This window comes from Schistocerca serialis, chromosome 11, assembly GCF_023864345.2.
Source record: "Schistocerca serialis cubense isolate TAMUIC-IGC-003099 chromosome 11, iqSchSeri2.2, whole genome shotgun sequence".
NCBI classification, from domain to species: Eukaryota; Metazoa; Arthropoda; class Insecta; order Orthoptera; family Acrididae; genus Schistocerca; species Schistocerca serialis.
Genome location: NC_064648.1, coordinates 41,956,096 through 41,978,718, shown reverse-complemented (window position 1 = coordinate 41,978,718; position 22,623 = coordinate 41,956,096). Strand labels below are relative to the sequence as shown.

The 22,623-nt window shown below is 38.9% G+C and overlaps 1 protein-coding gene across 2 annotated transcripts in view; it reads left to right on the top strand.

The window, feature by feature from the left end:
• The first annotated feature begins 2,739 nt into the window (after nucleotides 1-2,739).
• The window catches only part of LOC126427245 (zinc finger protein 239-like), a 45,397-nt gene continuing 25,513 nt past the window's right edge, over nucleotides 2,740-22,623 (top strand). Inside the window, exon 1 of one of the 2 annotated variants that reach the window (XM_050089490.1) lies at nucleotides 2,740-2,804. The gene's annotated coding sequence lies outside the window, so the exon portion shown is untranslated. The remainder of the gene's footprint in view (nucleotides 2,805-22,623) is intronic. The other variant, XM_050089489.1, reaches the window with a different exon arrangement.

Here is a 22,623-nt window from a genome sequence, read left to right as displayed (position 1 = left end):
GTCCTGTAGGCATGTGGAGTATTAAGCAAAACTGTCATATTGGAAGCAGAATCAAACACATTTGTTACGTTACTTGATATTTTCAGGAGAAAAAGGCAATGTTGCTTCTTATTAATATAATACTTTCAGAGTCACAGCTGTGTTTGACCAACCATAACTGATGCTGAATGTGCATGTCGTCATATAATGTGAAGGGCTTATTTCAATAGTGGTACAAGTCCATTACCTCCACTTTTCTGTCTATAATGCTTCTGAAATTAATGATCCAAAGAAACATAAATAAAGGTTCATCTCTAGCAAGAAGCCATATGCTTGAATATTTCTGGTATCTCAACTGCAGATTTTTCAGCGCTCAGGTAACTTTATGACTCTGTATCTCAAAATGAACAAAAATGGACTTGTACCACTAATGAAATAAGTCCTTCATAAGCACACACAGCACACCGATCTCGTGAGGCACAAGGCTCTCATAACGAAGTACGTACCTCGGTCAACAGATGGCACTAGGAAAAGAATGTTAACTGCGCTTTTTAGTTGTTACTTGCGACTCTTAGTTGCGATTTGTCACAGAAATCGTAGTTTCTCGGTAGCAAATAGCGTAGTATGAACTTTGCTCAACAGATGGCACTGCTAACTGTGCTTTTTAGTTGATACTTGCGATTCTTAGTTGCGACTTGTCACGGAAATCGCAGTTAGACTCGATATCGTATCGCAGAGATGGACGTAGTACGAACTTTCGCCAACAGATGGCACTGTTAACCGCGCTTTTTAGTTGCTACTTGCGACTCTTAGTCGCAACTTGTCACGGAAATCGCAGTTGGACTCGACTGCGAATCGCAGAGACGAGCGTAGTACAAACTTTGGCCAACAGATGCCACTGTTAACCGCGCTTTTTAGGTGCTACTTGCGACTCTTAGTTGCGACTTGTCACTGAAATCGCAGAAAGCAGTGCTAAATTAGACCAATAGCTGGCTCACGTCTTTGAATGTGAAATACTACTTGCGACTGCTAACTGTGACTGAAATCGCAGTTAGATTCTGTAAAGCAGATACGCGATTTCTTGCCCACCACTAGTGTATTGTGTAGTCAGCTGCAATCTCGTGCTTTTGCGGGAATTTGTGTGTGACCTTCTCGAGGTAACTTATAAGCGTTTATAAGCTGCAAGGAAGAATAAGTGAAGAAAATTGTTTCGGGAAGTACATTAACGCGGCCCTTCATTTCTATCACAATAACAGTTGAGTTTGATGAGTGTAATAGTTCGCGAATATCTTGCGATGACGCTGTGGTAGGTATGTTTGAGGCTGCTGTCTTTTTTTTTATTTTATTTCTAATGCGTACATAAGGATGAGATTTAATTGTGATCACATCACCTGTAGTATACTTGGTGACGGTGTGTGAATACACATACCTGAGTTATTTGTGCTTGTTTTTCGCATGTGCGGTAAAATCGCTACATGTATCTTCGTAAAAGAAACGGCTGAGGTTGTGACGTGGTGTCAGGAGCAGTTTGTCTATGCAGTGATCTCCGTCATATACTTCGTGACTGACGAAAAAAGGTGGACAGTGAAGTTCAAACATTCGCAATGTTGGTACGGTTATGCTCACTTACTTAGCTGTAATAATGATTGTGATGCTAATTTGCTGTGATGTGATGTAGATATATAATGGCTCCAGATTTTAGGGCTAACGCAAGCAGTTTTTAAAGTGCCCACCGTTATATCATTTCTTGGTTTGAGTTTGTTCACATGAAAGGAAATGCTGTAGTAATTCTGTTGCATTTTGTTAGTTTTAACTATGCTTTGATTACTCTGTCGTTAGTGTTCGTCTAATCATGTATAAATACCAGTTTGTTGTAGCATGTGTGTTTTAATGGAGTTCTGTATAAGAGTACTGAACATTATTTACGAAGTGGCGAAATACGAGGTACAAATTAACTGTAATTTGTCTAACACAAAGCATTACATGTCTTCAGAACTTAATAGATCATTCATCATTGTTACAGTTAGTAGGAAGTCGTTTCAGTAAATCAGTTTTGTAAGAAAATACTCACCAATGTTCAATCTTGATGGTAATAAAAAATGAGAACTTCCCCATTGCAGTGTGCAATCTACGGTACATGTATCTGGTTTTCTTTAATAGCAGGTAAAGACTCTAAAATGATTATAGTTACTGTAAACTGAGTATACATCTGTGAATGAATACAGATGAAGGAAGTTTGAAGGTAATACCTATGTTGAAAATGCATATTCACTGATAAACAGTCCATATGGCTGGTTTTTCATCATGTCCCAATCAGACTAAGATTAACACAACGAAAAAAGTGTAGAATGAAATATTTGGTGTTATTAAGTAATATTTGCAGCGATCTATTGACTGCTATGATTGTTTTTGTAGTGCTGAAGTTAGTGCATGCACAGAAAAATACATATAGTGCAGAATTGTCACAATAGGACAGTATCCGAAAGCCAGTGTTACAAAGGAGGAGTAGCAGCTGTAAATAATCTGTGTCCAGTGCATGTTATTTTATGGTTGTTCTCAATCTTCATGATCTGAGAAATGTGAATGAGTGAATCTGTTTCCTGAGTAATCACCCATTTACTGTACCCAGTAGGTGAGTGACAATACTGCATTTGAGCTATACCACGTGGTAATAATGGAAACTGGGTGCAGCTGTTCTTATCTTTGTTTTTTCTTTTTTTTTTTTTTCCTCCTCAGACTGTAGAACTGAAGCCGTGGACCAGCAGCCAACTATGTGGATAAAAAAAGAGGGAACAGATGAAGTACAAATTGAGTTATGCTTCATGGTAAGTGGTTTACTTGTATTTCTGAACAGTGTCTAATTAATTTCTGTGTGCAGTATCCTGTGCGAATACATAAAATTGGTATCATACTGCTGGAAACATAAGTAATTCTGTTTACTAAAAAACTGATGAACTTTCAGTCTAATACGACATTTTGTATAGTGCATTGAAATAAGCCTTGTATTAAACCTCACATAGAATTGAGCAAGAGTTTCAATTTAATTTTCAGTAAACATGGAAAACTTTTTTTGATGCACAACCAAATTCTGCTGATAAAATGGGTATATTCTGCTCTGATATGCTTCTTTAAATGACAACCTTAATGAGCAACTTAAGAAAACTATGACTATTGTGAATGTTAGCAGTGCCATTAAATTTATAAATGGTATCGCTGCAGTTAATGCATTATTGCAGTGTTTTGTGGTATGGGATGAGAGTTGTAATTTATTTACTTATGATGCAAAATGAATCTTTTGTAAATCATTTAGAAGTGAGATTTGCATGGTCACTAATCTGAGAAGTACATTCTGTAGTACTATTAACATTGGGTGTTAACTTTGAATATGTGAACAAAGTGTAAGTGGAACTGTCAGCAGTAAAGTTAAATTACAGGCAAATCACATCAAAGCATAAATAGCTACACAGCCTGTAGGCCCAGAATGAATTTTTATGTTGGCAGCAACGTTTCTATGAAGTCATGGGGTTACACATTAAATATTGACAGGTTTGTTCATAACCACTTTCTGCGTTTGCTGCACGTTGTTACACATATTGTTTGTGAAACTGCCAGAATGTTACAGTTTGTGGTATAAATAATCTTACATGCACATGTCACTTAAAATCTGATGCAATGCAACTATTTGTAGGGTATTCAGCTATCAGCAGGCAAACAAATTCACTTGGTGCCACTATAATTTTTATTCTGCCAACCAGAATTGAGAGTCCTTACACAATCACACTAACTACTTGTGTACTGTCTTTTCTGAATAAATCTGCTTCAACATCCATCTTAGGTGCAACTGCAAAAGTAGTGTGATAGCATTAATGCAGCATTTGCATTTGAATATATGAGAGTGCTTCATTATAGTTCATACAAACTACGTGATCAGCTTGCAATTCATTTGACAAGCTGTATCACAACAGTAGCCCTAAACCATCACTGTGAGGAAACAGTAGGATAGTAAATATACTAAATTTTACTAAATACGGTAAAAGAGTGGTTAGACCCAACATTGTTCTGGCTTTGGCTTTAACTGCTGACGTAATAATGGCTTAGCATACAGAATTATATGTATGCAGAACACACATCATGTGAATGAAAAGCAATTTGAAGAGTCATTGACTTTGGGCCTGAACTTGAGAACTATTCGAAAGCTACAAGGTTAAAATGTAGTGAAGGACCCCTCACTCTCCCCCCTCCCCCCCCCCTTGAAATACTGGTTGTGGTAAGAGAATGATCCATAGTGCAGCTCAACGCCTGGCCTAGGTTGAAACGTGGAAGTGTGGCTGTGAGCTGACAGTCTAGCAAAGTGAAAGCCGAGTAAAGGATGTGGTAACAAATTGACCAGTAGCACAGCTTAATGTCTACCAAAAAATCCAAATCGTGCCCAGAATGTAACTTTTATCTACAAGAATCACTTCTCTACACTTCTCTACAAGGATCACTTCTCTGTCATAGCGTGTAGGCTTTCTCTCAGTGTTGTGCTGAGTTAGTTGATGGACTGAACTTCCCTGTGACCTTAAGAGATCCATGTAGATATGTCAGTTGAAATCTACCTTCTTTGCCTCTTAATTACAGCTTAATTTTTATTTGGTGTATATTTTTGGCATGAACACAAGCTGGAAAGTAATGGCACACAATTTTTATTTGCAAATCTTTGAAACATTTCAGTTAAAACAAACTTTATTGACATTTTACTTCTTTATTCTTTGTGTTTATATATTTACTTCAGTCACTGTCACTGAACACCTTTCTCCCAATAAGACACCAGGTTGTTGGTGTCGTCACTGTAGAATGTTTGACTTTGTTGGCAGACCCACATCCTCACCTCTGCTCACACCAATTCATCACTGTCAAAGTGAAGTCCTTGAAGGTGTTCTTTAAGTTTTGGAAACAGTTGAAAATTCATTGCCTCAAATTGGTTCACTATGGAGGATGATCAATAATAACAAATCGAAAGTGTCAGACTGTTGCAGGTGCAAAAAAAGTTGTGTATGGTCTGGCATTGTTGTGCTGAAGGAGAGGGTGCTCCACGTGTGGATGAAGTATTTGAATTTTTGCTCTGTTTTCTGATGGTTTTCTCATGTGTTGACATGGTTAAATAACACACACCCATGTTGCACACTGCAATTCCAAACTCTACAGCAGGAGGGTGCTGCATATTGCATCAGCAAAATAGTAACATCAACTGATATTAAGAACAGAATCAACATTTTGGAGGCATTATTTTCTGGTACATCCTTGTACTAAATTGTGCATTTGACAATTGCCTCGAATGTCGCAGATTGGTTCCCTTGGCATTGCCTAGCATCCATTCAGAAGTCCTAACACTAAATCCGTATACACATCAACCGAAACGTTATGACCATGGATTTGCTATCAATATAAACTCATCCAGGCAATAGCACCTCACTTTGTCTTCTAGTCAGACACACACGGTGCATGGACCGTGCTTTCTGACCGGGTGTAAAATAGTTATCTTCAACACAGAGTGAAACAAAGGTGAAATCATGTCCGGACATTATGGGGTTGGGCAAGTACCCCTCATGACAGGTGGTAGACATCATAGGCTGGGCACATTGGTAAAACAAGACAGGCAGCAAACTGAGGCATAACTAGCGTCAGACATTAATGCTGGGCAGAGTACAAGTGTGTCTGAATGCGCAAGGCTCCAAACGCTCTGAATGATGGATCTGTGTGGTTGATGACCCATGAATGTGCCAGTGTTAATGCCATGACATTGACAACTACAACTGAAATACACATGTAACTATTTGCACTGGATGTTTGCACAATGGGAGAGCAATGTATGGTCTGACAAATCCTGATACCTTCATCATGCCTTTGGGAGGGTGCATTTCCGTCACCCACAAGGAAAACAGCTCCATGAGCGCTGTACTGCAGGGCCTCCATTATACTCTGGGAAACGTCCACTGGTCCAGCGGAGCATATGCAGGACCCTGTCAGAAAAGGAGTATTGTAAACAGGTTGTAAAGCACATCCATCCCTTCTGTTGTTGTGATCTTCAGTCCTGGGACTGGATTGATGCAGCTCTCCATGCCTGTCTATCCTGTGCAAGCTTCTTCATTTCAAAGTAACTACTGCAACCGACATCCTCCTGAATCTGTTTACTATTCATGCCTTGGTCTCCATCTATGATTTTTACCCTCCACCCTTCCCTCCAATACTAAATTGACGATCCCTTGATGCTTCAGAACATGTCCTATGAACAGACCCCTCCTTCTAATCGGGTTGTGCCATAAACTGCTCTTCTCACATCTATAGAACCATGTTTTGAAACCTTCTGTTCTCTTCTTGTCTAAACTATTTATCGTCCATTTTTCACTTTAACAAATTTCTCTTCTTCAGAAAGGCTTTCCTTGCCATTGCCAGTCTATATTGTATATCCTCTCTACTTCGACTATCATCAGTTATTTTGCTCCCCAAATAGCAAAACTCATCTGCTACCTTAAGTGTGTTACTTCCTGATCTAATTCTGCCATCATCACCTGATTTAATTAGATTACATTCCATTATTGTTGTTTTGCTTTTCTTGATGTTCATCTTATACCCAACCCCCCCCCCCCCCTTTGAAAGCACTGTCCATTCTGCTCAACTACTGTTCCAGATCCTTAGCTGTGTCTGACAGAATTTCAATGTTGTTGGCAAACCTCAAAGTTTTTATTTCTTCTCTCCCTGGATTTTAGTACCTACTCAGAATTTTTTTATTTTGGTTTCCTATATTGCTTGCTCAGTATACAGATTGGATAACACCGGGGGAAGGTTAAACCCTGTCTCACTCCCTTCCCAACCACTGCTTCCCTTTCGGTCCTTCACTTTTATAACTGCCATCTGGTTTCTGTACAAACTGTCCATAGCTCCCCGTATTTGACGACTGCCAGCTTCACAATTTGAAAGAGAGTATTCCAGTCAAAAGCTTTCTCTAAGTCTACAAATGCTTCTCTTCCGTTTCCTTCTGTACGTTTTCCTTCTCCTTCTCTTCCTTTTCCCTCTCCTTCTCTTCCTTTTCCCTCTCCTTCTCTTCCTTTCCCTCTCCTTCTCTTCCTTTTCCCTCTCCTTCTCTTCCTTCTCCTTCTCTTCCTTTTTCCTAATATCGAATTCCACTCCCCCGTGACTATTAAACTTTCATCTCCTTTCACTATCTGAATAATTTCTTTCATCTCTTCATTCATTTTTTTCCATCTCATCTGTGGAGCTAGTTGGCATATAAACTTGTACTACTGTGGTAGGTGTGGGCTTCGTGTGTATCCTGACTACAACAATGTGTCCACTATGCTGCTTGTAGTAGTTTACCTGTGCTCCTATTTTTATTCATTAATAAACCTACTCCTCCATTACCCCCAACTTGATTCTGTATTTATAATCCTGTATTCATCTGACAAGAAGTCATGTTCCTCATGCCATTGAACTTCACTAATTCCCACTATATCTAGCTTTAACATATCCATTTCCATTTTTAAATGTTCTAATCTACGTGCCCGATTAAGAGATCTGACATTCCATGTTCCAATCTGTAGAACACCAGCTTTCTTTCTCCTGATAATAACATGGTCGTGAGTTACCCCCGCCCGGAGATCTGAATGGGGGACTATTTTACCTCTGGAATATTATACCCAAGAGGACGCCATCATCATTTAACCACACAGTAAAGCTGCATCCCCTTGGGAAAAATTACAGCTATAGTTTCCCCTTGCTTTCATCTATTTGCAGTACCAGCACACCAAGGCTCTTTGGTTAATGTTACAATGTTAACCATGACAGCTGCCGCTGCAACTACTGGAAAGACTGCTGCCATCTTCAGAGACCACACGTCTGTCTGGCCCCTCAACAGATACCCCTCCATTGGGGTTGCACCTACAGAATGGCTATCTGTATTGCTGAGGCACACAAGCCTCCCTACCAGTGGCAAGGTCCAGGGTTTATGTTAGGTCCACCCCTTCATGACGATCATATTTCTCACTGGCAGTGTCATTTTTCATCAAAATAATGCACTTCACAAGGCCATGAGTGTGATAGAAAGGTTTGAGGAACACTGTGGTGAGTTCCAATTGATGTGATGGTGAACCTGGTCAAACACATCTGGGATGTGATTTAAAATAATGTCAGAGACCATCCCCCCTTTTAGAATCTATGGGAATGAGGTGACTTGAGTGTTCAGATATGGTGCCAACATCATCCAATGATCTACCAAGGCCTCATTGCTTCCATGCTACAATGTTTCCCTTCTGTTACCTGTGCCAGAGGTGGACATACCAGCTTTTAGATGAGTGATGATAATGTTGAGGCTGATCAGACTATGGCAGTTACCATCATTGAAAGAAGATTGTTTTATTGTAGTGATGGTAATAATGAAAGTGGCATACAAAGTTCGACCAAACAGCAAATGCTGCTCACGAGCCCTGCATAGCTCACCCTCCACTCCACCTTCAACACACCGACTGCCCGTGAGATCCACTGCTGTTCCTCTACACCCAGTGTGGCTCCACAGTGCCCACTGGCACCATGAGCTCCGAGCTGTGAGAAGTGACATCTGCCAGGCACATAGCGCTGGAATTCAAAGAGGGAGCTCACCAATGCTCAACCTCCCCCACCAAACCAAATTCTCCCTGCCCCATGATGCAGGAGCTCCTTGCATCTGACTCTCCTTGGCCTGCGTCATGTACATGCATGAAGCTTTACTCATGTGTAAATTCAGAACCAGGAGTTTTGCCAGGCTCACCACATTGACAATCTCATAGGGTCCCATGAACTGAGGAGCTGGCTTGCTAGCACCCTAACTCCCCTTTTTGATCAATATTAGGGTTTCAAACTAACACTCTATCCCCAACCTTTGCACTCAATCATTTAGTCCCTTATGGTAGCAGATGGCTAGCCCGTAATGTGCACAGAAGGTCGCATTCTAACACCTCTTCAATTATTTACCTGAGTACAGAAAAATATCTGTGGCATACATTCATTCTATGTTTCGAAAGATGAGGTGAAATCAGTCGAAGAGTTGCTAGAAAGTGGACTAGAACACGTTAAAACTGTTGCAGGCACAAGGAGGCATCATCACTTCTCTCCAGCGGACTCTGACATTGTGCAGATGAGCAGACTGTCCAGTTATAACTATAGGTTCATGCACAACATGTGTCTTCACAGTGTGTCTGACTCAGGATTCAGAAGCAAAAGCAGCAACATACAACCAGGTTGCTATGTTATTGCTGTTTATGATGACAAGTGGTACGCAGGATGTGTTGCAGAGTGCTGTGAAGCAGAAGGTGATGTATTTGTGAACTTCATGGTACCAGCAGGACCAGCAAGATCATTTCATTGGCCACATTTGGCAGACAGGTGTTGGATTCCTTTAGAAAATATTCTTATTACAGTTCCAGTTCCTACCACAGTGACAGGAAGACAGTACAATTTGCCACTCAATGTACAGAGTACAGTAGCTGAAGTGTGGGAGAACTTCTGTTTGAAGCACAATCGACTGGTTTTTAGCAGTTAAGGTGCAGTAAACATTAATGATAGGTTGTGTTAATCTGTCTATATGTTGTTACTTAGTGATTAAACAGTTGTGGGAGAGGATAAAAAGAGGCAGAACAGTTTACGATATGTTTTTACAAAATTGTGATGTGGAACAATGGCCACATCAGCAAATACATTTGTCAACTTCCATTGTACACAAATGTCTTGCAATAACATGCTGAAATTTTGAAATGTATCTCATTATGGTCTACTTATGCAGTGTGTGAAATTTGGCTTGGATACCACCTGTCCCTTTTGTGCAACCACCACTTCGAAAATCGATGTTTTTCAGGTAATTTTCAAATTTTTGTATTTTTGTGTGCATGTAACTCAGTTTTTGTGACTGATATGGGCATGGTGAGTGCTGTGTGTGTTTAGGCCATATTAAGCTTACCACACAAAATTTATACCGTTTTTGAGTGAATTATATTTGGCATAGAGGGCAGCTGCAATATGTACCTTTTAACATAACACATTTTTTAATCACATTTTGGAATTTTTTATTTTCCCTCAGAAATATGTTGTTGGTGTTTTGATTCCTGGAGTGTGTTCTCTAAATGGATGTTACTGGGTTGTAAAAATTTCACTGGACTGTGTGGAATAGTTCCGAAGTTATTAAGACCTGAAGTTCAGTCTGAAGATAGATTGCCAGATGCGGGTTGCAATTTCTGGGTCACGCCACCTTCTTTCACAAGTTATAATTCTGGAACTAATTGGCAGGGGAAACTAATACTTTGTACAAAAGTGTTCCACACATGGTAAAATTAGTGTACTGAATTTCAGTCAAATCTGAGACTATGAGCTGGAGCCCCTGGTTGAACTGACATGGAATGACCCATATGCATTCATCTGTGTACCTAGGAAAAGGTTCACGAGGAAACTGCACTAGCCAAAAATGTTTACACTTGAGCAGCCTCTTAATATGAGGTGAAAATTTCAGCCAAATAATTGATTTCCACAACTCTGTCTATGTTGCACTTTCGTGTAAAATTAGACTGAAAACAAAGCTTAACACAGGGGGTACAATGCCTGAACGACGACGTTATTGGAGATGGCCAAAGTGTTGACATGAAATATAAATTTGACCATCATCCACAGGATGGATTTCACCCGTCTTTAAATTCTAAATTGAAAGTTCCATTGTAGCTTGGAGCAGTAATATTATTTAGTAAGGTAATTTCCCAGAGGAATTCACCTCTGGTCCTTAAAGGTGTCTGTAGCATTGCTACTACTTCCAGCAATTATCTGTTTGTGGGAGGATCTTGTTCACCACTTATTGCTCCTAATTTTTCTAAATCAAGGTGACTGACCCCACTTTCCAAGTCATGCACCTACCCCTGTAACTGCAGAGCCAATGTAACCTGCTTAGAATAGAGATTACACTGTAGAATACCCCACAAGCGATTATCCCAATGGATCAATTGTGCCTGAATTGTGTGTCTTTGCTTATGGCAGGGCTTACTACTTTCTAAACACTCCACATTCTGACACAAGGTTGTCGTGGCCAGAGCTCAGTCAGCGAATAAGGACAAACTGGGACAGTTGTGGGATCCCATGTCCCATGTTCAGCAGTGGATACCTACACACACCTCATCGTGAATCACAGTATGAGGATACCTTCCCCCTTTACTTCCAGGAAAATAACCATCCTCTGTTACCAACCAAACATCCAGCAGGAAAAGGGGAAATTAAGTGGAAGTACTGGGCGGATTGGGGTTCACGTATTTATTTAAGAAAAGTAACGAAATCAGATACGTTAGCAGGTTTACAAACAACACACAGAACTTTTAAAAGTTAAGACATTACACTCCTCAGTTTAGTGGAAATTTAAATAAAGGAATAGTTAAAGACAAAAGCTGTGTCTGACATCAGTTCTTAGATTCTAGATTTAAAATTTTCACCTTCACAAACTGCAACTCAGAAAATGCTTCAACAAATGAACAAATAATTATTTGGAAACCGATGGCTCTTTAAGACAACACAGAAGCATAATTCATCTCAAAGGTTAAAACTGTATCGCTATACTGGAAGACGGAGAAATTTATAGCTGCCTTGGGACCACTAGAAAAAGGAAATTTTTAAAATACACTTCCAAAGCCTGTAGATAATTTAATAAAGTAAACAGGTGCACTGATTTCTAGTCTCTTTAAATCTTGCCCCCAATGAGCAGTTAAGTAATTAATAGAGAATGAGTGTGCACTGATCAATATAACTGGCTTCAGACACAGTGAAAATTCTGTTAAGTCAGGGTGTCTACAACCCGGGACAATCGGGAGATCCGGGAAAAACCTGGGAACTTTTTCATCCGGGAGAAAACCGCGAAAAACCAGGGAATTTTTTTGAATTCCGGGAATTTTTCATTGTATTTGTTCTCAGTTAAATTTTTATAATTTTGACTGGTAAGAACCAATACTCTAATGAAGGATATTACTGTATCCTGCTACTGCAGAATAATACTGCAGCAATAAAACATGAACGAGAGAAAAAACTAAAATAAAACTTAAATTGCAAAGGAAATGCGCCTTATACAGCAACAAAACACAGTGCTCATACAAGCGTCTGCCAACAGCAAAATGTGTCAAAGGCTTTAGGGAGACTATGCAATGCTTCGTAACAACAAATTGCCTCCGATGAGCATGACGTCACAACTGTTAACATTAGATTTGTTTTAGCAGTTACGTGTGGGATCTTGCGCATGTGCAGTTGAGTAGTATCTTCTTCCGCTTCTGGCTACAGAAACGTGGCTGTTGGCTGTGTAAGCAGTCGCAGCAAAAGAAAAAAAAGGCAGCTAGGTGCTACCGGGAAAAATTTTACTGGCATGCCCAAGCTGCCAGATTGCGCAGCAGCCATGGGTCTAGGAGTGTGGGGTGGGAGGCAAATTCATATAAACCTTTAAACCTCGTTTCACAAAGCATCTAGCATCCAGCGCACGTTGGTCTATCGATTATTCGTATGACTTTGAAACGTGTCCCTGTTGGTTTTTCAACATTGTTGAACACATTCTAAGTTGATTTGTGAATACGTGCATAAGTTGATTTGTGAATACGTGCATAATTTGATTTGTGAATGCATGCATAGTGTACGTGATGTCTCTATCAGTGGAATCCTCGTCACATCTAGAAGTAAACTTTCCTGCAGACAAAAGAGGCTACATGAAGTGAGCAGAGTATAGCCGAACGAACAAAAGCCAACCACTGTCTGATTATGTGGTTGACTGGGTTTGCGAATGGTGAGCGTTGTTAAGATTACCAGCGAAATCCATAGATTCAGACTACCAGAGTGCGAATAAACGACTAACAGGAATAACAGGTAAGATAGATTACGTATTATCTTCTCGGTGCATCCAAGAAAATGAAATTTTGACAGAAAATTTTTGGCCAGATCACTATACTAGCAAGGGCCAGTTGTACAGTCTCTGGATAGCAGCCTCTTTAAGGTCTGTTCTGGAAGTAGGGTGGAAAACACGTGGTACGAACACGTAACGATGCCTAACCGGAGAATAATCGTGGGGTAAGTAAACTGGTGATTCTGGCAGAGTTAGTGAAGTTAACCGGCGAATAAGCTTTGACATTTGCAGGAATTGATACAGAATTAGTGATGACAACATTGTTTGTTAGAACTAGGAAGGAGAAGAAATGGGGACATGACACAAATTATGGAAGAATAAGACTATTCCAAATTTATATAAAAATTTCGCACTACTACTTTTCGATCTCATGCTTGAGAAACTGGAGCATATGAATGACGTGTAAAACTATTTCCTAACGTAAAGCTTTTTGCTTGTCGTAGGCCTATTAGGCATTTGATATTGGTACTTTGTGAATTATATTCCGTCGTGTTACAAAAATGACCATTTCTGCCAAAACAGTCTCGTTTATTTGGAGTTTGTTACAATTGCTGCAGTATTATAAAGGCCTATTTAATTTTATATAGGTAATCAGGTCGAGAACCACATCAGTCTTGGGCCTATTTGTAATTACAGCTTTTTCAGTATTGGACAAAGACATTTCGACTTTTCATGTAACGAAACGTGTGATGAACTTTGATGAGGTAACAGATCCTTTCGCAGAAAGGAAAGCACATCATGTAAAGCTGTAGCAAGATTAGAGAGAAAAAAAATTCTAGGAGCTAAGGATTGAAGAAATGTATACTGTCTTGCTTATCTCTTCTCTTTACTAGCTTTATGTATCCTATACTTAATTTTATGTCACACAAAGCAGCAAGTTGTTAGCTAATAGGGAATAAAGAGTGCAAATTTCCTGAACAGATTTAAAAAAAAAAAAAAAAAAAGATGGGCAGGATGTCAAACCGGTCGACTGGAAACAGGAGAGGCACCATAGGACATTTTAATTTCCGCTGTCCTGAATATAGTTTGATGCCATCCAGTACAAAACATACACGTTTCAATTCCACAGACCGAAATATAGTGACATGCGATAGAAGAATGCTGTGTGAAGAGGTGTGGCACTGCACTTTGGCACACTTAAGATCAGATAACATGTCTTACAATTCCTCGGACACGTATGTTTTATGTATCAGAGTCTTCAGAAAGATGTGTGCTACAAAATGAATGTATTTTGGAAAATTCGATTGTTTTTAAATTTTTGACGTCCTATCTTAAACGCTTGAGGGATGCCACTGTCTACTATTTCTCCGGTTCGGAAATATCGTAGATATGGCTCTGATGTGCAGAGCAGTCTTCAGTTACAATAGGGAAGTGGGTAGTCTCCATGTGACCCGTGTTTACATTTAGTGATTTTGCTGTTTCCTCTTTGTCTACTGCACTCATGTTAAATGAAAACAAAATTGATTTCTTTGGCTGGGAATTAAAATAGATTCATATAATTACGGAAGGCTAAAATACGTTATTAGTTTCAGATTTTATTTTCATCTTTCTGACACTCAAGCATTAATTGCCTTGCAGAACAATGAAGTTATTGATATCGGTTTGCTGAAGAAATTTTCTTTTATTAATCTTTCCTGCTGAGGCAGTCAATATATTTGAAACAAAGGGTTTAATTTAAAACTATTGGCCAGTTTCAACTGTTCTGTGCATTTTAAGTGTAAGTTTTCACCTTCTAGCACGTATGGCATTATACCATAACAAAGAACCAGACGTGAGATAACAAAGCACTGGTAGCCAAGGAAATTTACATCCTGAAATCACACTGAAAAACTTAATATCAAGTCGATGCCTACTTTACTGGGAATCTGAGACTCATTTAAAAATTAGCTCTTTGATGATGAGCCACTTAGAAGAATTTATAGCCCAGAAGATCACACTTTTATGTCATTATTAAAAAAATTACTGGCACATTTGTGTGATATATCTTAAAATGTAATGCGTGCATAAAAGACCAACATTATATATGAAAGCTTAGCTTCTCTTGCAGCGTATTGGCCTTAGAGATCAATATTATATGTGAAAGCTTTGTTTTTCTTGTTGCAACATTATATATATTAATTTAAACCATTCACTTTTCCTGTTCATGTGTTCGTGCTACTTAACAGTGATGTTGCTATTGGCTGACTACACCACGTGTCCGAAGCTCTGAATATCCGCTGTCATTGGCTGGCGAGATCACGTGACATGAGCTATGACTGGCTTACAAATACGCATCGAAATCTCGATTTCAATGCCACAGAAAGTAACATGCGGTGTTTGGTGGAATTCGAATTTATACTTTCGTAATACGAAAATGTGCAGTGTACATGTTACTGCACATCAAACATATTTCCAAAAGGTGTTTCGTCTTCTAAAGTGCTGGGAAATTCTACGCCCATGTATAAAACCATAACCATTCAAAGGATTGATAAGTTATACAGTTCCGAGAGAAAATATACTGTCAATTAACAGGGAAAAACTATGTTTCCACCCGGGAGGAAGTGTATTTTTAACCAGGAAATCCGATAATTTTTTTTCCTTGTCCACGTATACACCATGCCAGTGAATGCACACACACATTCAGAGCTCAGTAACACTGGATGGTTTTACACAAAATTTGCTAGTTCCAGCCCGTGAGCCTTGTGTGTCAGTTACTTACCAACAAGCTGTATTTTCACAAGTCTGGATGACATCTGAATATGAAATGTGTGATTAACATAGAACTGATCAGCATATGGCCTTTCTAACAGTGCTCAACAGTATGTACAAGAAGTGCACTTGACCCAACAAACCCCCAAAAATCAAAATGTACAAAATTTAGTACAAATTTCAAACAGTAATTTACATAACTTGAGTGAAGGCAGCCCATCGGTAGCTGGCAGTGGTGCATTCCATGAGGCTGATGTATAGAGACAATGTTAGCAGCCACAGTAGATGAGCACGCCCTGAGTCCAGGTCCAAAACAATCAAAATGTGCCACAATAGCAGAAAACTGGAACATACTGAGGGAGCATATAAATTCCACTGTCATTCTCACATAATACAACCACGTGACCACAGTTGTTGTGCAGATCAATGGACTTGTCAGATGATTCTCATCAAAAACTTTGTCTAGGGCTAAATGTGGTCACACGTAAAACAGTGTTCAGGATTACCAAATCATCAAATCCACTGCTGAACAATGGTAATTGAATAGCAATAACAAGCTTGTCTGGTTGCTAGACATTACCCTAACCCCTTCCAAGGCAACACCACAAAGTATTAAATAGTGCAACACAACACAAATCAGGCAGTTTTTCAGATGAGAAACCTCCTTGCATAATGTGACTTCCACAGAGAAGAACCAACAGCAAATACAGATAGGCAAGACCACACCAATGTTCCATCTTTTGTTAACACCTGTGCCTGCAACTATTAACTCGACAGAACTTTCAAAGGGCTACCAGTCACTCCATTCTGTCAATATCGGGTGAATGCCAAATACTGTCTACATACCCTGCGTGGCTCTACCGAGCACCATGGCGCCACAAGCTGCAAGCAAAAGCTGTGACCAGGTGTGGGGTGGGAATTCAAATGCCATGGCACAGATAGTAATAATAATAAAATCATTACTATCATTATTTGTACTAGTATATTAGTATAATTGTAGGAAGTTAATTAATGCAAAGATCAAGTAATAACATGTTGTATTCTTTCTATCTTCAGCCCAGAATCTCTCTTCAAGGTGCCCTCTTTGCATACACCGTGTTGCTTCATTTTTTCATCTATATGCCCTTTCTTAAAGTTAAGTGGTCTACTTTGTGTCTATCAGTAAGGTGATTCCCAATCAAAAATTATTCTTTGGCTGCTAATTATCTAACATTCTCAACAGATGCTGTTATCAGTTTAATGATTTTCTTCCTATGCTATCACTGTTTCATTTGTTCTTATTCCAGCACTTCAAAATTATAGGTTTTTCAGTCTTGATATGCTGGTGCTGCCCAATAAATAATCTTTCCAGAACTTTGTCTTTTTGGATCAGCATGTAATACGCATGGTTCGGAACCATAGAATAGGTCTGATTCAGTCTGTAGCCTGCGCTCTCTTTTTGTGTTGTTAGAAACGTGCTTGTCCCACCAAAAGGAATTCATGAAGTTAGAATAGTAGTAAGTAGTGTGCCAAGGCAGGGTGTGTGTGTTTTATAATTTTATAATAAATAAGCGTTCAGTGAAACAAGGTTTTGATGTAAGTGTTCCAGACGTTTTATGATTCTGATCGTACAAGTAGTATGAGTGATGCACTTGACAGTCCAGTTTCTGCTCCCCAACACAGTTGGTGTAAACTGTATTGTAATTTGATATGAACAACATCAATTTTATGAACAACATTGATTTCATTGTTTCAGGTAGTAGCTGTGTTATTTTGATTACACTACCATTGTATGCATATGAAGATAATGAAGCTAGAAAATATCATTGAAAACAATAGCATAGGGAAAAGGCTGAAGTGGAAGATCATAATGAACTTTCAAAGGTGTTGTCATTAATCGGTCTTACAATTTTTTTGCTGCCTCCCATTGAAATATACCATAGTGAACTCATCACCCAGAATTTCTGACTCAAAAGAGAACACTTAACAAGAACTACTATTGAGTTATTAAGTTGTATGACGGTTGGGCTGTATATATGTGATACATTTTATATGATATGGGAGGACTGTGACTGCCTAAATGTACTTACTACATATGTAGGTTGATTCTTACACATAAGATTACAGCAACCAGCCACTTTTTATAATGCTATTTATTCACTTAAATAACGCCATTACTGGTTTCAAACCAATAGGTCCCTCTTCATATGGCTAGTTGACGTTTTACATTACATTTTGAGTTTTGTTTCCCCATCTGACGAAACTTCTTTGGGGTGGTGATGCCCTACAACCAAAACAAGATGTGAGACAACGTCTTTTTAATCATAATTGTGCCTTATGATGATTTTAAGTGATGAAAACAAACTGTTGTTATTAAATGGAAAACGTTTCAGTTACTTACCATGAAGAAACTGCGCCATTACGTTCCACTGCAGGATGTTTAACATCTTGCAACATCGAAAACTGTGTAATGCATTTTTTTGTGAATATACATGCACAAAATGTACTGCACCACTTAAACAGAACTATATATTATGTGCATATATATTCACAAAAATGCATTATACAGTTTTCGGTGTTGTAAGATGTTAAACAACCTGCAGTGGAACTTAATGACATGGTTTCTTCATTGTAAGTAACTGAAACATCTTCCATTTAATAATAATTTGTTTATGTCACTTAAAATCGTCGTGAGGCACAATTATGATTAAAAAGACACTGTCTCAAATCTTCTTTTGCTTGTAGGGCATCACCACCCCAAAGAAGTTTCATCAGATGGGGAAACAAAACTCAAAATCTAATGTAAAACGCCAACTATCTGTATGAAGATGGACCTATCGGTTTGAAACTGGTAACGGTGCTATTTAAGTGAATAAATAGCATTATAAAAAGTGGCTGGTTGCTGTAATCTTATCTGTAAGAATCAACCTATACTTTGTACACAGCCACGGGCTCAATATGTCAGTTTTTGACAAAATTTTTGTTTTGTTTTGACAAAATTTTTGTTTTGACAAAAATTTTTGTTTTGTTTTGACAAAAAAAATTTATTACAGTTGGAAGACAGTGTGGATAAAGAGTTAATTTTAGAATTTATATGACTGCATGGAATGAATCATTGCTAAGTTGTGGTGAAAATAATGAGATGGTTATCAGTTGTGTGTGTATTCACTTCAGCAGTCTTGGTTTTACTTTATGGTAAAGATGACAAGACTTGCAGTATTTTAGTATGCCCCAGATTGGAAATGAGGAAACAGGTAACATATAATATTTTGTTACACTTTATCCCATATGGATCTAAACATTACCTTTAGGGCAGGTGAAACAGTTTAGTTTGTGAGTTTGTAGAATTGGTTCTTCACATAAGCACAAATAAGAATTACATGAGATAGCATTGATGAAGTTATATGATAATTGACCAAGACTCAAGCTATGATTTCCTATTTTAATGAGTAGTTTCCTTTATGGTTCTGTGTATGTGAACACCAGCATTAGATATTTTTATTCACCATGTTATACTGCTGTGACAGTTACAGAGTCATTGAAGGAAAATCTACACAAAGTAGTGCAGAAAAAGCAGGTGATCATAACTTACTGAGTAGAGACTAAAATGTCTGTGTATGCATTGCAGGTGGTATGAACAGGTAGTCTTGTGAAGTACTTTTGGAGAGTTTTCTGAAAGCTGTAGTAAGCAGCTAGTTTAACAGCCCACACAAAACTGAAACACTTTAGACCTTGTAACTATGAACAGGCATGTCCTTATAGACGGTATTAGTGAGCATGATGCCAGCAAAGCAACAATGGTAAATAGAGTTAATGGATCCTTGAAGAAGGGTAGGAGAATAGATTTGATAAACAGAGCGGGTAAGTAGTTGTTAGCATCCCATTTAGATAGTGAGTGAATGTCATTTACTTCCAATATGATGTACCGGGTGATCCAAAATTCATAATAAATTTGAAAAGTTAATAAACCACGGAATAATGTAGATAGAGAGGTAAAAATTGAGTCACATGCTTGGAATGACATGAGGTTTTATTAGATCCACCTCATATTGCTAGACGCGTGAAAGATCTCTAGCGCGTGTTGTTTGGTGGTGATCGTGTGCTCAGCTGCCACTTTCGTCATGCTTGGCCTCCCAGGTCCCCAGACCTAAGTCCATGCGATTATTGGCTTTGGGGTTACCTGAAGTCACAAGTGTATTGTGATTGACCGACATCTCTAGGGATGCTGAAAGACAACGTCAGACACCAATGCCTCACCATTACTCTGGACGTGCCTTACAGTGCTGTTCACAACATTATTCCTCGACTACAGCTATTGTTGAGGAATGACGGTGGACATATTCAGCATTTCCTGTAAAGAACATCATCTTTGCTTTGTCTTACTTTGTTACGCTATTTATTGCTATTCTGATCAGATGAAGCACCATCTGTCGAACATTTTTTGAACTTTTGTATTTTTTTTTGTTCTAATAAAACCTCATGTCATTTCAAGCTTGTGTATCAATTTGTACCTCTCTATCTACATTATGCTGTAATTTATTCAGTTTTCAAATTTATACTGACTTTTTGATCACCTGGTACATAGAGGAATATGGGCAAATGTTAAATGGACTGTAAATCACACACTGAATACGTATGTGGTAACTGGACTGCAGACAGGAAAGACCCACTTTAGTTTAATTACAAAATTTGAAAATACTGAGGAAGCAGACTGTTGTACACTCAATTCACAAAAGTATGTACAGTGGTGTCAGGCAAGAGTTAATGGAAATTCGTGTGTTTGTAAAAAGATATATGTGTGAAACATACTACCACCATCATACATGAGCAAGAGATTTTACAGAGAACATGAGACTTTTCTGGTTCTACACAAAAGAACTAGGTCAGAGACATCTATAGAGGCAGTCATTGACAAGTCTGGTGTGGCTTTGGAGGAAAGCAGATGATGATCACTAACCACTCTCTGTACTGAGTTTTCAAGTTTGTGCAGGAGGATCAAACAAACATTTTAATCTCACTGTCAGACAGACTCATGTATTGAGGACATAGGTATAGTATCCCTGGAGTAGAGAAGCAACTGGAAGAGTTGAAAACAAAATAGTTACCATGTCCAAACAGAAACACAAATCGTTTGTCCAGAGAGTACTCTGCAGCATTGATCTCTTAATTAGCTTGCGTTTATTGCGAATCTATCGCCTAGTGCAAAGACCCAGGCTGCTGGTGGCTTCTGTATATAAGAACGGTAAAAGAATGTACCTGCAAAATTACAGACCATTATCATAACATTTATTTACTCCAGAGTTCCTGAACATATCCTCATTTCAAATATAATTAATTTCTTTGAGACAGATAAGTTTATATCCACAAATCAGCATGGATTTTGTGCAATACTCATCTTGGTCTTTCAAATTATGTACTGCGGACCATGGATGATGGGCAACAGGCAATATTCCACATTTCTACATTTCCAGAAAGCATTTGACACAGTGCCCCACTGCATACTTTCAATGGAGGTATGAGCCTATGGAATAGGTTCCCCGATATGTGAATGGCGCGAAGACCTCTCAGGTAACAGAGGCCAGTACTTTGTCCTCAATAGCGACTGTTTCTCAGAGACAAGAGTATCATCAATAGTGCCACAGAGATATTTTATAAAGTCATTCTCATTATATATACATGAAATGATCTGATGAACAGCATTCTGTGTCTGTCTGCAGACGGCATTGCGTGTGATGAATGGCAGGTGTAGAAATATTCAAGTGAATGCAGATGAGTAGGAAAAACAATCCCATAATGTTAGAATACAACATCGGTACTCTACAGACTGACAGTCTGGTCAATAAAATGTTTAGGCATATCATTGCAAAGTGATGTGAAGTGGAACAAGCACATAAGGATGGTAGCAGGATGAGAATGATCAACTTCTTTTGTATTGGGAAAACTGTGGTGGGTTGGTTTGGGGAAGGAGACCAGACAGCGAGTTCATCGGTCTCATCGGATTAGGGAAGGATGGGGAAGGAAGTCGGCCGTGCCCTTTCAAAGGAACCATCCCGGCATTTGCGTGGAGCGATTTAGGGAAAGGAAAACTGTGGTTCATCTGTACAGGACACTACATACAGAACACCATAGAAATGCCTGGTAGTAGTAGTAGTAGTAGTAGTAGTATTAGTAGTACAAGGTGCCATCCACCATGCACCGTTAGATGACTTGCAGAGTTTTTATGCAGACATAGATTCACAGCAGCCAGAAAGAAGCTAATTAAGCTGCAGATTCCATGTGAAATGCATTCTCATGCTTTTTAAGTTTGGAAAGCCCCTTTCTAAGGCTAATAAGTTGTTAATTGGAGTATGTGGCAGAGCCAAGGATCGGTCATCTCCTTGTGTCATGAAGGGAATACATGACAGAAAAGTAAACATAAAATTAAACTAGAGATAACTCTGTCATCAGCCTGGAGGTTTTAAACACCGGAGTTCTCTACTACACACAGTCCTACTGACAACCGTATGCTGTTACCCTCTTTCCATTTCTGAACTGATTTACCCAACCAGTTACACAGTACATGCAGTTCACAGACCAAGGAACTTTGGATTTGTAGTGTCACAATTACCCATTGAGCCACCAAATACTAGAAAAGGGCAGAAGCATTTAGCAATATAGTTGAGAGTTACTCTCATTGGGCGATACTAGCATTGGGGACATAATACAAAAAAAAAAAAAAAACCAGAATAAATAGTTACATAATCTCAGATTCCATATGGAATGCACACCAAAAGTAAATGCTGAACACAGGGGAGGTCATGTGACCATAAAGTGTAGTTAGCAGATTCAGCTACACAAAAAACTGTGTTGAACTGGCCCCTCTCCGCCCTATGAATTGTTCATTTATGAAACAGTGGTTTGTCACATGTATAGAAAAAGGCAAAGGTCATTCCAGTTTGTAAGAAAAGTCACAGGAAATACATGAAAAACTATAGACATACCTAGTTGGTATAAAAATTGTCTTGAATGATTGTGTGATTCTGTATGATGGCTCTTGAAAAAAATCAGTTTATCTGCGA